Source organism: Marmota flaviventris, chromosome 3 (genome assembly GCF_047511675.1).
Source record: "Marmota flaviventris isolate mMarFla1 chromosome 3, mMarFla1.hap1, whole genome shotgun sequence".
Taxonomy (NCBI): domain Eukaryota; kingdom Metazoa; phylum Chordata; class Mammalia; order Rodentia; family Sciuridae; genus Marmota; species Marmota flaviventris.
Genome location: NC_092500.1, coordinates 47,751,271 through 47,768,912, shown reverse-complemented (window position 1 = coordinate 47,768,912; position 17,642 = coordinate 47,751,271). Strand labels below are relative to the sequence as shown.

Here is a 17,642-nt window from a genome sequence, read left to right as displayed (position 1 = left end):
TGAATAGGTCTTATGCTTTTATAATTAGTATAATTTCTGTTTTATCATCAGATTAGTAAAAGGAGGATTACAGTAGGGTTGTCATAGAATCAAAAGTGTCATGAGGTTAAATGAATTAATACACATAAATAGCAGCAACAACTAACATTACTTGAGTAGGCAGCCCTTCATGTGATTTACAGTATTGGTTCATTTGCTCTTTCCTCCAACTCTATGTGTAAGTACTGTGATTATCATCCCCTTTTTATCATAGATGAGGAACCTAAGGGAACAGAGCATTTGAGTCACACTGTTAGGTTAAAAAGGAGCAAATGTCAAAGCTGGGATTAAAATTCAGGCAGATGGATTTCCAAGGCTGCACTCTCATCCACTGTGCTATATTGCCTTTCAGGTAAAATATTACCTAAAAGAACCAGGCTTGGATAAGTAGAACATTTATAAAAAATTATAAAGTGAAATCCACAGCAATGAAATAAATGCTTTTATGTTACTGGAGCTCAGTGCAGTCTGCTAAGGCATATCTAAAACTTAATGGCAACCATTTTTCAGCTCCCTTGTTTCCTCCTTTGCCTGAATACCTTATCTGTATGAGTTCAGGAAAAAACAGTAGTGGAAGGAACATGAGGTTTTCAAATAAGGAAGGGTTCAACTTCTTACTATTCTTGAGCAAGTCAAATGTCTCTGTGAACCTGTTTTCTCATCTGTAAAGATGGTAGTAACATCTGCTTCAGGTTCTATAACAGGAGGCATGAGATAACATTAAAACACAGAGGAGGGGATTCAGGAAACTCACACTATGAATACAGAATATGACACATGCCGACCAGGACTGAGAACTCTGCCTTAGTTGCCTCAATACTTAGGGTTTTACCTTTGCTCTATGAGTGTGGAAATTAATATCAGATCTCACAAATGTCAATACTTTGTTGCTTATATACTTATGTTTGAAGTTCTCTCTGTGAAAAAATGTATATTGGGGGCTGGGGTTATGGCTCAGCAGTAGAGCGCTTGTTCGCCTAGCACATGTAAGACCCTGGGTTTGATCCTCAGCACCACACACACAAAATAAATAAATAAAATAAATAAAGGTACTGGGTCCAACTACAACTAAAAGATACATATTTTTAAAAAATGTATATTGTTTTCATTCCATGTAATAATTCTTAGTGGGCGTATTTGTTTTTGTCAAGTTGGAATATAAGGAATTGTTTCAGGTATGTTATAGATATTTGTAATTTGTACATTTAGTAACAAATCCTATGTACAATTGATATGAAGATTTGTGCAATAGAAAATATTGATAGCTAGCCATTATATGGGAACAGCTAAGCTTCTCTAGATAAATCAAGAAATGCAAAACAAAACCAAAAAAAAAAAACATATATCATGTTTCTATGCAAATATTCAGTTCTAACAGGGGTCATTTTCCTTGTTGATAGATATGTAAACTGTATTAAAAAACTTGTTGGGGGAGTTCATAATCTGCTTGAATCAAATGTATGAAATATTATATGTCAAGAGCTTTGTAATGTTTTGAACAACCAATAATAAAAAAAACAAAGAAATAAAAAAAAAACTTGTTGGAAGGCAATTTTAATATGTAACAGGTACGTTAAATATGTTCATATATTTTAAGAGAAATTTCAGTTTTTGCCACCTAGCTTCAAGAAACAATATGAGCTGGGCTGGGGATGTGGCTCAAGCGGTAGCGTGCTCGCCTGGCATGTGCGGGGCGCTGGGTTCGATCCTCAGCACCACATAAAAATAAAAATAAAGATGTTGTGTCCACCAAAAACTAAAAAATAAATATTAAAAAGTTTTCTCTCTCTCTCTTTAAAAAAAAAGAAACAATATGAGCTACAGAAAATGCTTTTAGAACAAAGTGTTCATTGTGACACTGTTTGTAATAATAAGAATGTGAAAACAACCTAACTGCCCTATAAACTAGGGAATAGTTGTTAAATAGACAAGATGTTTCCCACACAGTATATTACATGCAGTTATTTAAAACGACGCTTATAAATAATTTATAATGGTATGGGGAAATACATGTAATATAATTTAAATTTATAAGTAGTATGATTATAATCAAGTATAAAATAGTTATACCAAATTTTAAATTAAACTCATTAACAAAAAAACATAGTTATACCAATACAACTATTTGGAAAAACAAATAAACCAGAATCCTAATGATGGTTATTGGTGAGGTGATTATGGTTTTTTCCCTTGTTTTTTACTTTTCTATATTTTTCAGGCTTTTTCTTCACAATGAGCATATGTTGTTTTACAAATGATAAAAAACAAAACAACCTTGATATGAATAAAGACTAATATTCAATGCTGCTAGTGTGGGCATTTCTATCTATTCTAGTATGATACCTTAATGGGGCAGATGCCATCTGGGTGTGCTCCATATTTTAACCCTTCACGGGGTTTCTACAATAATTAGATGTTCTACTCTATGTAACAGTGGCCAATGTTATATTGCCATTTAAAAGAAAGCATTACAGAAAATTTATATTTTACAATCTCACATAAGAGAGGGGAAGGTGTTTTGTGACAAGATTTCTTTCTTTTCTTTCTTCTCTCTCTCCTTTTACATGTCCTTAGCTTTCCTTATGCAGTTTCCTTAGCTAACTCTGTATCTGAAATGTTATTTACATAACAAGCAACTTTTTGGGATTTCTTTTGTGTGAAGTAGGATACATTTGTACATGCTGACAACTTGATCTAGAGTGCACCAAGAAAGATAACAAAGTACAATTCAGCTTTTTCATTTTTTTCAATTTTCATCTTTTATTTTGGTGGTCATAAGAAGGGTTCTGGTTTATTTGGGACTGTTTTGGTTTACACCTGTTATCCTGGTATAGTTATTAAAAGTGCCACCCTTTTTTCTTTCAGATTTGATCTGGTTCAGTCAATAAATTATATGGTCACCCTACCAATATCAGGAGCCAGTGGTAGGATCTGGAAGCTCACTCTTGAGCGGAGGTTTGACTAGGAGTGGGGCAGGGTGGGGGCAGCCAACAGGCAGACAGAAGGAGCTAGCAGCTGCACTGAAAGGGACAGAAAGTACCCTGGCTGCCCATAAACACAGGTCTGTGGGCTGTTTTACTTGATCTAATCAGTCACATATCTATTACTTGATAATGATTCTAGAAGCATTGGCTCTTCCTGAAGGGGAAAAAGAGAGCTATCCAGTTAATTTAAGATACCCAAGGCACATCTGCCCAGGAGATCTTTTCTTTTCCTTTTTAAAAAAATATATGCATGTAGTTTTATATATAATGCAGCATCACCCCATGTAGGGCATTTACTCTTATTTTGTACATTCAGATATGTTTGAAACACTTTTTAAGGCTACAAAATAGAACATAGAAAAATAAACAGGAATCTATTAAACACTTACAAGAAGTGATATGATAAAGAATATAAGGTACTATTTTCCTTTCAACCTTCAAAAGATATGTGTATATACTTTTTTTAAAAAAAATAAGTACATCACAAATTATCACATCTTCAGGGGGTGGGGAGGAGAAAATTCCAGGAGATCTTTTCTACCAGCCTTCTCTGGAGCCCAGGATTTCCATCACAACTGTTATTAGAATTAAATGTTCTGAAAATAAATTAAAATTGAATACAGTGAGCAAGTCTTGAGAAAATGACACCAACTGATGGTTATGAGGAGAACTGGACTGAAGCAGGTTTGTTGATCATCAGACTCATCTGGAGAGCTTTTGAGACAAAAATGGAGATTCAGTTGACCACACACATGGTACAGAGTAAGTCATTTGGGGAGGGATGTAAAGGGAAGGTGCTAAATACAATGCAAAAGGAACCAGAGGGAGCTAGAAAGAATGATGGGGGAAGAAAATGACAGAACTCTATTGCTTTGACAAGTTTTTTCAGAGATGGCCCTGCTGGAAAATTAAGGGATAAAATGATTTTCTGATATTTTTGGTTACTATTTCTCCCAACCCACTCCTCCCCAATTCTAGAAAATAAACTCCATGTGGGAGAAGATTTTTGTCTCTTTATTTCACTACTGAATTTCCAGCACTTAGAACATTTTTGGTACATAATACCAGGATAATAAATATTGCACAAATACATACCATTTGCCTATGTCAACTCTTTTCCTCCTTCACACTTGCAATAAAAGTTGGCTAAGTTTTGTTATTCTGATTCTGAACTACTTAAGGGGAGAGTTAGACAAGTTTAGAATACAAGGCTTTGTTCTAGGTCACAAAATAGTGGCTTTCACTTGTAGCAAATGCAACTTCTACCACCACCACTTGACAATTCTTTGTTGGTGGACTTGTTAAATTCTGGTGACAAGCTTTAATTATCTTGTTGGTACTCTTCTTTTCAAGCAGTAGGATTTCCCTACCAAGAACAGAATTATTTTTTAAGTCATGTTTAATTGGTTATATCTAGAAATAATATGGTAATAGGAGAATCTTTCAATTCTCACTCCAATTTGTTTCTATTCCTTGGACACTGCAATATGATAATGATTTACTGACAGCCTTAAGCTTTTGGGTGAGAGATAATTCAGACTGTATTTTGTGTTTTTTTCCACCCCTATTACTTAACCTCTTACCAGATATGTAATATATGAATTTCAAATTGAGATGAATGAACCTAATCAGTTCAAGAAATGTTTGCTGAGCTCCTACTATGTGCTAATATTTATGAAATAAATATTATCTCTTAGTCTCTGGTGACCTACATGACATCAGAAATCTGTATGCATGCATGCATGCATGTATATACTAGTATACTGTGTTGCCAGAGGCATGGCACCTTGGCTGCCAAGCCTACTGGTCCCTGTCAAGAAGCAGCAGTAGAGCAGCAGAGTGGAAGCTCCAACCAACAACCTCACTTCCTGACATACAAGGAGAAAATGGAAGTAAGGCAAACCTGAATGGGATTCAGGGATAATCAAAAGTATTATTGCTTTTCTAAACCCTAATTTAGCATAAGCTTGAACCAACAGCTTTGGTACTTCTTCCGGATCCTAATTAGCATAAATTTGGACCAATCGTAGTGACCCAAGCACTATTTAAACCCACAGACTCCACACTGGATGGAGAAAACCTGCTATTGTGTCCCCTTTTGCATTGCAAGAGTTCTGGTCCTGTTTCTCCTTTTTAATAAATCCTACTCATAACATTCATTATCCTTGTCTGTGGATTTCATTCTTTGAATTAATGAGATAAGAACCCTGAAAGAAGAAGAAAGTGACAGTGAGCTGCTGGGGTCTATTGCAACACTGGAGGGCATGGCCCACCATTAAGAGCTGCAACACTTCTCAGCGGCAGAGGCCTATAGCTTGTGCAGACTCTACCTGCCACTAGAAGCAGTGAATCGAGTTTTATCTCAAAACTCCAGTTTCACCAGGCTGCTTTTGGAGGCAATTAATGAAGTGCCTAATTTACAGTGTAAGCATATTTATTATCTCATAAGCCAAAAATTTTGGAGGTAAGAGTCCCTGTGGTTGCCTAACAGACTAATTTGGAGATATTACGGTGATTATTTGGTGATATTATGACATCTGCTAGTAAAAAGTGTGAGTGTGTGTGTGTGTGTGTGTGTGTGTGTTAGTATGTGTGTATACATGTGCAAATACTGGGGATAAGACTGATTTTGCCCTGGAAATGCAATGATTTAGTGATAAACCAGAGCCTGCAAAGGTGTAAAGTAGGAAAACTTGGTATGATTTTTACAATATTAAGTTATTGTTTAGTTAAATATACAAAACTAAAGCATATTTGTTTAAAAATAAAAGCAGCAGAGGCAAACCATATTAAGGTGCATTGGGTATCCTCCCATTTCTAAGCATTTACAAACAAAGTCTTACATGTCTGTGCATATGTACATTCATCAACATTTTATATATAACCTCAGTATTTAATTTGCTGTGGTCTCAGCCTGGGTCCTCTAGATAGGAGAACTAGAGAGAAGGATTAATGTGTGCTGCTTTATTTGGGAAATAAATAAAGACTGGTGAGGGGAAGTTGGAAAATGGAAGTGAGGCAAGAAGTATGCAAAGCTATGCACTTGATATGTAACTACTTTCTTTTACAACAGGTCTTGCAAAGACGTAGCAGATGCTTGGCACATGTGTCCACTAGTATACAGGATTTCTGTGGAAAAGCTGCAAAAAGGAACCCCACTACATAGCAGTCAACCCCAAGGTGAGAGGGGAGAGGATTTTTCTCAGATCCCTTCTGCCTCTCATTTCCCATTGGCCAAGTTTCACCCCATAGGGAGGTAACTTCTCATATCTACAGCCCTTTGCAGCCACTTAGGAAGCCAAATTCTCGGCTCCAGGTTGTAGCATTGCATCCAAATCTAGAAATGAGAGTGGGGTTGGTAGATCAGTAGTGGAGCGCTTGCTCCTAACATGTGCAAGGGCCTGGGTTCAATCCCCAGGATGGTGGGTGGGGAAAGATTAGAAATGAGAGTAACACCTTGATGCTGCTCTCAGCATGCAGGCCCAGGGATCCAATTCAATTCCAGCCAGCTCAGGGAGCTCAGCAAAGGCACCAGTTGTGGTAGGGGTACAATAGGAGTGTTGGGGTTACCATCAGAACAAAAGAGACAATAGAGGAAACTTGAGAAAGTGCACACAGATTGCATCCAATACATTTGTTTTGAAAAATTTCTGCTTTGTAAAAATGGCATGTGTGCGCATACACACGCACACACACACACACACACACACACACACACACCTTTGTTTTTGCAATACTGGGACTGAACCCAGGTGTGCCCTACCATTGAGTTATATCTCCAGTCCTTTCAAATTTTTTCCTTTTGAAACAGGGTCTCACTAAATTGCCCAAGCTGGTCTTGAAATTGGGATCCTCCTGCCTCTCAGCCTCCTGAGTAGCTGAGATTATAGGCATGTGCCACTGCACCTGATAAAAATGAAAAGTTGTACACATTGTTCTATTTACTTTTGTTAAAAAAATCATAGCTGTTTTTCTGTGTGTTTTTTTTTAATTTTTTTTAGTTGTAGATGGACACAATATCTTTATTTTATTTATTTATTTTTATGTGGTGCTGAGGATCAAACCCAGGGCCTCACACATGCGAGGCGAACGCTGTACTGCTGAGCCATAACCCCAGCCCCATGTGTCAATATTTTGAGATCAAACTCATTCTTTCTGACAAATGCCCAAGAATCCAAAGACTAAATATGTCAAAATTTGTCATTTCCATATTGATGCACTTTCAGGTTGTTCCCCAAATTCACAGTATAGTACAAAACTTTTGGAAGGACAAATTTAAATTAATAAGAGTAATTCTAAAAGAAAGATATTATTTAAAATCAGTCACCACACCTGCTGGAGATTTACTGATCTGATCCTGTGATTGAATTAATCATGTCCCATTGCATTTTGCCTGGGGTCTGGCAGTTTGAGTTTAGTTTGTTCCTGACTGGGATCTGATGACTTTTCAAATGGATGTTTGTGACCTTGATGAGGTTTGCTACTCTCCTAAGAGGCTCCCAACTCTGAAAGGAAATAATTTTTCATTTTTGCATATGCCCAAAGCCTTTCCATTTGAGTTATTTTGCCAGTGAATAACTTCATCTTGAATAAAGAAAGAAATGAACTTCCATGAATTCTTACTTTTCTCAGTATGGGTTTTTCGAGTCCTATTAGTCAGGCAATGGCTAAGGGTAAGACACTGGGGAGACACGTGACACCATGCTTTCCTTGACAAATGTTCATTGGTAAGAAAAATCTATCAAAGGGAATTTTGCATGTCTTCTACATCAAAAAACACCATCGGTTTCAGGCACATTTTTGGAGGAAAATACTTTAATCTTGTGTTTTTATCTTGTTAATGCCTGGATGATTTGATAGTTTTGTACTTAATGACCCTAGGGAACAACAGGAATTTTATCTGCTTTTCCTCTTTTCTAGGTAACTCTCAGTCTCCAAAGCTATGCTAAGCTTTGGAAGATCACTTTGGTACCTTTTCTCCATTTACTCTAAAATGGTGGACTATGACATTTTTGAAATCTGACAGTTTTTCTGACTTTAAGAAACCCTCTTACTTTATTCTGAAAACCTACTAACCTCATCCAGTAATTTTATTACAAATAAAAAAATTGTTTTAGTGTCCTTTTGGTTTCTGTCTCAGAGAAGCTTAATAACATAGACCTTCTACAAAACACAAAGTAAATTCTCCATTAAACCATTTAAAAATTGATCAAATAAATAGAAAAAAACAAAATTAGAAATGTAACCTAGCTCTTAAAGACTCATGACAACTTATGTTGAGTAAATCAAGGAGTACTTTTAGAATCTTAAAAAAAAAAAATCTAACCTGATAACTGAAACTTAATTTAGGTGAGCAAACTGCAAATTTCAGCAATTATCTTAAGGTATGATAGTTTAGTACTGGGCTATGTTTTGTGAATTTTAGTGGTAAAACAATCGCACAAATTATAAACTGTACTTCCTGAATTCAGTAACTGTCTAAAATGGAGAAAGACCCAGAACTTTCATTTTTTTAGAATATGCACTTTGGGCTGTTTGTATCTTCAAAATGCTGTTCCTTTATTTATTAATCAGTTGTATAAAACCATCTATTCCAATTCTGATCAGTATGAGTTCAGTTTGCTTATACAGTCTGATAAAGGATAGATGTACAATTTCTATGGGATATTGTTTTAGTCAGCTTTTTTTTTTTTTGCTGCTAAAAGACTAAAGACTCAACCAGAACAATTGTAGAGGAGGAAAAGTTTTTTTAGGGGCTCATGGTTTCAGAGATCTCCGTCCACAGATAACATGCTCCATTCCTCAGGGCTGAAGGTAAGGCAAGACATGATGGTGGAAGAGTGCAACATAGGGAAGCAGCTCTCACGATCAGAATGCAGAGAGACTCCACTAGCCACATACAAAATATATATCCCAAGCCATGCCCTCAATGAACCACTTCGCCAGTCACACCCCACCCGTCTCCAGTTACCACTCGGTTAATTCTATCACAGATTAATTAATTGATTAGGTTAAGGCTATAAACCAATCATTTCTCCTCCAAGCCTTACATTGTCTCACACATGGGCTTTTGAGGGATACTATATCTAAAATAACAGATATGTTTTCTAAAATGTTGAAAAGTATTCATTGAGCCCCATCTCTACTTTTGAGATCCCTGAAAAACCCAGAGAGTCATAGATTAGGAACTGGTTCCATAGGCAGGAATTCTCAGATGATACTCGTATTGTGAGATTATACCCTGTTTAATCATAGGAGCTGTTTGATACCTACATCTTAACAAACTGGCCTAAAAATGACAATTTGATAATTAGTATTCAATTTCTAAATCGCTAGCAAAAAACAGGAGAGAGTGATAGAGGAGAGGCTGGATATTTATTTCTGTGGTTCCTCCATTTGCTGAATCACCACAGGCTGGCTGCATCCTGCCTGAAGGTGACAACTCCTTTCAGGCAGCCCTCTCCGTACAGTTTTTTATTCTCTGGTTCAAGTAACTGTTCCTTTCGTTAACTACTTTTTTTTTTTAAACTAGGACTTTAAAGTTTATATTTGGTTGTTTCCAATATTCTTCTATCAAGAACAATGCTGCAATGAATAACTTTGTACATATCAACCCCCGACCCTTGGTTAGGGTCATTGGGAGATCAAATGATCAAATGAAATAAGTTGGGAAGACAGGATATGAATTTTCATGAAATAGAACAATGAAACTAAACTTGTAAAGTTATTAATAATAACAAAATATGGAGTATGAACATAGGGATGAGTGAGGAATCGTTGAGAACATGGTCATTTGAGCAAAGTTAAAAAAAACTGAGACTATGTTGTTGGAAGGACACCTACAATATTTATTGAAATCAATAAAAATTAAGTTACAGAGAGAGATTATCAGACTAGAACTAATTATCGCTTAGAAATGAGAAGGCCTGACCCAGGCATCAATAGATAGAACATTTTTTAATGACTTAAACTGATAACATCAGATTCAAAGCTAGAGAAGTTTAGGAAGAGGAGAAAATCTGAAGGTAAGTAAGCACTGGGTATATGGTCCCAAGTATACAAGAACTGTGGGAGAAAAATTGTCATCATTTATACTGTCTAGAGGTGAGACAGTATCCTCAGGGCAGAGCCACTCCACTGGAGTGAAGAGGTGAATGAAAGGTTCAGAGAAGAGGATATAGGGTATTTGGCTGATGATATATGGATTATAGGGGAAGGGGTACAAAGGAAGGATTTCATTAGTTAATGACAGAATGTTCACTAGGAATCCTTTTGCCATAGTTTCTCCACTTACTTTTTGCTGCCTAAAGTTCATCTAAAGTTTTCCTAAGGGCTAATGGGAACAACGCCACCTGGGTTTTTTGCATATTTAAAACTCTGTAGTCTTTATACTTGGAAGACAGTTTATCTAGATATAAAAGCTTTGTGTCTTACTTCTTCTACTTGAGTATCTCTTGTGTATGTTGCTCTGTTTTAGTTAGCTTTTTCATTCAAAAGACTCAACAAGAACAACTGAAAGGAGGAAAAGTTTATTTTCTCAGGGTTTCCAAGGATCAGTCCATGGTCAGTTGACTCCATAGCTCTGGGCCCAAGGTGAGGCAGAACGTCATGGTGGAAGGGCAAAGAAGAGGAAAGGAGTTCAGAACACGGCAACCAGGAAGCAGAGAAGAGAGCTGTGCTTACCAGAGAGAAAATACAAACCCTAAAGGCATATATTACCAGTGACCTACCTCCTTCAACCACACCCTACCTGCCTACAGTTACTGCCCAGTTAATCCATATCAGTGGATTAATCCACCAATTAGATTAGGCTAAAGCCCTGATAATATAATAATTTATCTCTGAAAAATTCTTGCATTGTTTCACACATGAGCTCTTGGAGGATACTTCATTTTGAATAAGAAAGGCCCCAGTGGTAGGAAAATGGAAGAGTGAGGCAGATCCAAATGGAGGTTACAGAAAAGTTCAGATTCAGGGGCTAATAAATAGCACTGGTAATTTTCCAGGACCTGATGAGCATAATTTTGGACCAACAGTGTTGGACCAAGAGCTATATAAATCCGTAGACTAGTGCACTCAATGGCAACTCCTATTGGGTTCTCCCTCTTCTCACTTGATTAAATCCTACTCCTTTTATTCTTGCCTTCCGTTACTGTCCACGGATTTTATTCTTCAAATTTGTGAGACAATAACTCAAAAATAAACTGGCAGTGAGTTGCTGGGGTCTGTTGTGACAATAAAAGGCACAGCCCACTATTAAGAGCTGCAACACACCACTTGATAGTAGTGAATAGTTTGGCTTTGCGGGCTGTACCCCTCAGAGCTGATGCTGACAGACATCCCCTGCCTTGATTAGCTGCTAACATTAAAACAGGTTTTCTTGGCACCAGAGGCCTGCAGCTTACACAGACCCACTCCCCAGCAGAAGCAGAGAATCAAGTTTCACCTCAAACTCCAATTTCAATATTTAAGCCATTATATGCTCCAGTCTCTTTTAGGAATGAATATTGCTGTGCAGAAATCTGAGACCAGCTTGATATTTCTACTTTATAACTGATTTGATTATTTTCAATCTCTCTAAAGGATTATTATTTTCTGTTTGTAGTCAGTAGCTATACTAAGGAAAATGTTCCTCACATGTGATATCTCCTTTCAATTAAGATATGTACTTTTTTTTGAGGAAAGTTTCATTTAATTATATCTTTAAATATTTATTTGTTCCATTATTTTGGATCTTTTCCTTGGGGATACTGCTTATAAATTTAAAAAACTCTTTGGCCTATTTTCTATATATATTATTTTGTTTCTAATCCTTCCTGACTCCATTTTTCATTTTATTTTGCTTGTTTTCCTCATTTGTTTTCTATATTTCTTATGTATTCTTTTCTTTTGCAATTCCCTTCTAGTTTTGTTTTCAGTGATTTTTTTTCTACAACTGCTTTTCTGAATTCTTTCATCTTACATTTAATCACCTCCTGTTATCTTACTATATCTTCTTTTCATTCCTACATTTCTGATTTATGGTTTTATTTTTTCAGAGAGGTGATTGCCTCATTTTTTTCCTAATTCAGGGAAATATATTTTTAAAAAATTTTACTGGTATTCTTTCTGTTGTTTTGTTTCTTTTTCCAAAAATTTTGTTATAGTTTATATACTGGTTATATGCTACTTCCTTTCTTGTTCCTTTCTCACCATCTTCTTGGACAAGCAAATAGCAAGAGTTTCCACTATGGGTGAGAGTATGGATAAGAAAGAATAATTTGTAGTTAAGTATAGACTCACTCCTCTACTGCCACAAAAATAGATTGCTTCATGTAAACATGTCTTACTATGTGATTCTTTGTACAACCTCACTTGTACTGTTTTTATGAATCAACTTGGTACAGGTAAATTTTCTTGCCAACATGACTTACCAGTTTCCTATCTCCTTTTTTCTTTTTTTTTAAAAAAAAAGAAGAAGAAGAATGTGCTGGTATGGTGGAACATACCTGTAATCCCAGCAACTAAGAGGCTGAGGCAGGAAAACTGCAAGTTCAAGGCCAGACTCAGCAACCTGGTGACACCCTAAGCAACTTAGAGAGACCCTGTCTAAAAATAAGGAATAAAAAGGGCTGAGGATATGGCTTAGGTGATGAAGTGCACCTGGGTTCAATCTCTAGTTTAAAAAAATGATAATGTTTCAGTAACTCAAAATCTGCTCATTACCTTCATGGGCAATATTTCTTTAAAAAATTTAAAAAAATATTTTTTAGTTGTTGATGTACCTTTTTTATTTATTTACATGTGGTGTTGAGGAACGAACCCAGTGCCTCACACATGCTAGACAAGTGCTCTGCCACTGAGCCACAACCCCAGCCCCAATGCGCAATATTTCTTTAGGTACTATCTAGCTCTGCTGAGATCTGTTTTTCCTCCCACTTCTTTCCACACAATTCCTGCTCAGTTTGTTTTTGTCAACTTTTACATATGTTTGGGAATCTAGGCAGTATATTTGTGTACTAGTTAGCAAAAGAACAACAACAAAAAATGGGTTTGTGGATTTTGGGACACAGGGTTTTTTTTTTTACTTTTTAAGTTCCTTTTTTTTTTGGTACCTGGGATTGAATCTAGAAGTGCTTAACCACTGAGCCACACCCCCAGCCTTTAAAAAAAAAAGAAAAAAAATATATATATGTTGTAGTTGGACATAATACGTTTATTTTATTTATTCATTTTTATGTGGTGCTGAGGATCGAACCCAGCACCTTGCATGTGCTAGGCGAGCACTCTACTGCTGAGCCACAACCCCAGACCTTTTAAAAAAATGTTTTATTTTACTTAGAGACAGGGTCTCACTGAGTTTCTTAGGGCCTCACTAAGTTGCTGAGGCTGGCTTTGAACTCGTGATCCTCCTACTTCAGCCTTCTGAGCTGCTAGGATTACACGCTTGCACCACTGTACCCAGAATCCTTAGTTCTTGAATTGTAAGGATAGAAAGAGAAAATATTAATATACCCAGTTATGTTCAAATCAGAAGTCCTTCTTTAGAATAGTGATATCTACATTCTAGGGGTAGTTAGAAATCTATAACATGTGGCATGAATTCTCTCCTAATGACATTCAAAATTATGGATTTTTAGAATAATATAAGGAGTCCTTCAAAATTGTTTAGTCAACTCTGTTTATATAAATGCAATAATATAACCTACCTAAACTAGGGATGACTCATATCTTTTGGCTGGGTCTTATTTGAAGCCTCATAATTATAACATGCTGGAAATTTTAGAACCCCAAGAAACAGAACAATATAAACAATAAAGTTTATATTATTCATTTACTCCTTATAAAATACCATATATTTCTGAGGACCAATATTCAGATATTTCTTATATAGGATCTAGTTCTTTCCTCAAGGTCAGATTCTAGAATTATCTGAATCATCTGGGCACCTGTGCTGGAATTGCTTGCACTGAATTGGGGCAGATGCTTATTTTTTGCAGCCAAAAGGGTCTGCTTGTCTGGCAAGAATTATTTCACACAGGGATGATGGCAGAGTATTTTTGATCTGGAAAAATATTTACTTAAAACAGAAACTTGTTGATTAATTTTGATTATAGTTAGGTATTTGACTAAATAATTTTTGGGATGTCAGACACTATATACTTGAATTTCTACTCCAAATTTTTGTTACTGATGATATGGTTACTATCAGCCTGGATTGCAACAGTTTCATGACAGAAAGCCATGCAGTCTGAAATTTAGGACAATTTTGTGATTCATATGCCATTTCTCAAATTCTAATTAAGTTTGTCTTTTTGATAGTCTATTTCCCTTTCAGGTGTGTGAAATTTAATTCCTTTTGCAACCAAGTTGCACAGACAGGAGAGATACTTGGTAATTTAAACACATCTTGAGGTTTACTCACCAAAAGCAGCTGTAGGAACTTAACATATGATTCATGTTCATCATGTCTTCTGAAATTTGGACTTCATTTCTACCAAAATAGCACAGCAACTCCTCAAAAGTCTATGTAATTTTAATTCATATGCCTGGCTTAAATCTGAGATTTAAGTTTGTCTGTTGAAACAAAAGCCCTTCCTTTTCCCTGTGGTTTCAGTAGGTAGTTCAGTATTTTCAAAGGTTTTGTCAGAATAAGAAGAAAGCCCAATCTCTTGGGCCCCTGCTTATTAGTACCTTGGGCCTCTGAGAGCCCTTTATTTCCCCAAGTCTTTGACCTTAAAACATCTCATTAACAAGTTTCCATAATCTACCTTCTGACTGCATTAAAATAAACCCAAACTGCATACACTGCTTTGTCTATGTCCAGATGGCTGATGGTTAAGAGCAAGGCATGAAGAATGTTGACAACCATGATAATTTCTATTCTTACATCAGGAAAAGCTTTCTTACAAAGCTTAAATCACAAACACACCCAATGAAAGAAGCAAGATCAGTCCACTGTTTTTTTTTTTTTTTTTTTAATTAGTATTGAAAAATTTCCCCCTTCTTTCACTGCTGGTTCAGTAAAGGATCCAGTCAAATCTGTATTAAGCAAAAAAAGGGGGAGGGGGGTTATTTTAAGGACATAATGATTTCTCACTGAACATGTGGGAAGGAATGAAGGAAGATTAGGAATAGGTTGAGGCCTGGGACTGAAACACTTTGGAGAAGCTGGGATGTGCTCTCATTGTGTTTCATCTCTTCTCTTCCTCCTACTGCAGATTATTTATATATCTGGCACAGAGAAACAATAAATAAACATTTGCTTAATGGATGGCAATTTGAGTGTGTGTGATAAACCAGATCTGAAGTCAATTCCCAAAACATTTTCTTATATATTTGGAGTTTGTTAAAGTGATTTTTTAAAAGAGAAACTCTTTATAGTCTAACCTCTCAACCCTTTCTGTCAGCCTCTAAATTTTCCCCACTCTGTTTATTTTAACATCAGAAAAGGGGTCTAAAATGTCCAGCTGTCTCTAATTGATCTAATGAAGGACAATGCAGAGACAATGCTTTTTTCTTTTTCTTTTTGTACTAGTGATTAGAGCTAGGGCCTTGACCATGCTACATATGTGCTTTACCACTGGGCTGTATTCCCAGCCCCTAGTTCTGCTTTTGTACAGGAGTTGCAAAAGCAATTTTTTTAAAAAAATGGGAATACAAGCACTAGACTACATGTAACTATTGGGCTAGACAAGGAAATGATTGTTGTTCACACACTTTCCTCCATAACCAGTTTTTTTTCATTTTTACATTGTTATTATTTATTGTCTGGATTTCTACTTTTACATAGTTTTTGCCTTTAGGGTCATTTATGTTCTTACCAACTCACTGATATGTTTGATAAGGTGTTTTATACATTTTATTCAGTACTTTGAATTGCTATTGGTGGGGGATTCTGCCAGAGTCTCTATTGTGCCATACTGCTGTTCATGGAAGTTCAATCTGCTTTTTTAAGAGTTTGAACTGAGTTTGTAAGATATAAACCTGTATTCTAAAGACCAGGACCTTAACTCTAAGTTCCCCACCTGTAAATGACTACTTCTCACCTGTGTCCAATTGTTATTTTGGTAAAGGATTCTATGCAAAGTCAATTTGAAACTACAAAGTACCATGCAAAATATACAAAAATTTTTAATTTTGAAACAAACAACTAGGGTAACAATGTTAGGATAATTTGTTTAATTTAAAATTTCTCTGTACTTCATTATTTTCTGGCCTATGTATGAATGGGAAAATCTTAAGATAAAAAATTAATCAATATTATTTTATATATTGTATTTTACTACAATTGTATATTTTTTAATGAAAGGGAAAGAAGTCAAATGAGCATATTACAAAATCTATTTTTTTTAAGTTACATTTGTCCCTTAATATGGGTAAGCCACCTAACTTAGGATACTCACAATACTTAATATACTTTACAGGTTAAGATTCTGAGTGTCTAACATTATGTAATGTATTTTGGTCTCTGTGTTACAATGGTGAGGCATTGTTATTAACAGCAACTACCCATATTACTCTTCTCATTCTCAAACTGCACTAGCAATTTAAATATCTAAAGGGAAACACCTCTAAGGACATTTCAAAAGGCTTATAGATGGTAGGTGGTTTGCAAATAGACCAATGTATGGCTCAGGCATATGGCTATTGCTTACTGTTTCTTGTAGATGCATTGTTTTAGATTGCTGTGACCAACAGACCTGGCAAGAACAATTTGAGGAGGAAAAGTTTATTTTGGGGCTCATGGATTCAGAGGTCTTAGTCCACAGAAGCCAATTGGGGGCCCAGGTGAGGCAGAACATTATGGTGGAAGTGTGTGGTAGAAAAACAGCTCAAGACATGGCACCAGGAGGGAGAGGGAGAGGGGAGAAGAGAGAAGGGAGAGGGGAAAGAAAGACATCACTTTACCAAGGACAAAATATATCCCCAATTATCCACATCCTCCAGCCACACCCTACCTACCCTACCTGCCTTCAGTTATCACCCAGTTAATCCCTAGCTGGATCAGAAGATTTATGTACTGATTAGGTTAAGGCTTTTATAACCCAATCATTGCACATCTAAACTTTCTTGCATTGTCTCTCACATGAGCTTTTGGGGGACATCTAATATCTAAACCATAACATGCATGATGTCTTAGGTCTTATGTAGAACCAAGATAGTGAACTCTGCATATATGTCATTCATTCACTCTGCACTTATTGGCCATCACTACTTCAGTCAGGCCTTGGGCCTGTCTTCAAGAAGCTCACAGTCTTGTTAGGAAAACCGAGAAATAAAACTACTATTAAAATTCTATATGGAAAGTGCAGGGTGAGATGGAGTTGCTGCAGGTCCTGAAGTGTGGGCTGCAGCAGGTTAGTGGCCATGATGGTCTCTGTGGCTATTTATGAATTTTCTTCAGAGCAAATGATGTGAGAATTGGTACATTAGTGGGGGAAGACAAGTATGGAAACAAATACTACAAGGACAACAAGCAATTTTTTTGGCATCATTGGCTTCACTGTATGACTGATGATCCTCCAACAACAAAACCACCTACTGTTCATAAATTCATTTGGAAACCAGAAGTTCAACATGAGTGGCACTCCAGAACAGTATGTACCTTATTCCACCACCAGAAAGAAGATTCAGGAA

At 36.3% G+C, this 17,642-nt stretch overlaps 1 protein-coding gene and 1 pseudogene across 5 annotated transcripts in view; both read left to right on the top strand.

Annotated features, from left to right (window-relative positions):
- The window catches only part of Rab3ip (RAB3A interacting protein), a 162,466-nt gene that overhangs the window by 88,570 nt on the left and 56,254 nt on the right, over nt 1-17,642 (top strand). The window lies entirely within an intron of this gene.
- On the top strand, nt 17,324-17,516 carry LOC114085917 (NADH dehydrogenase [ubiquinone] 1 alpha subcomplex subunit 12 pseudogene; annotated as a pseudogene).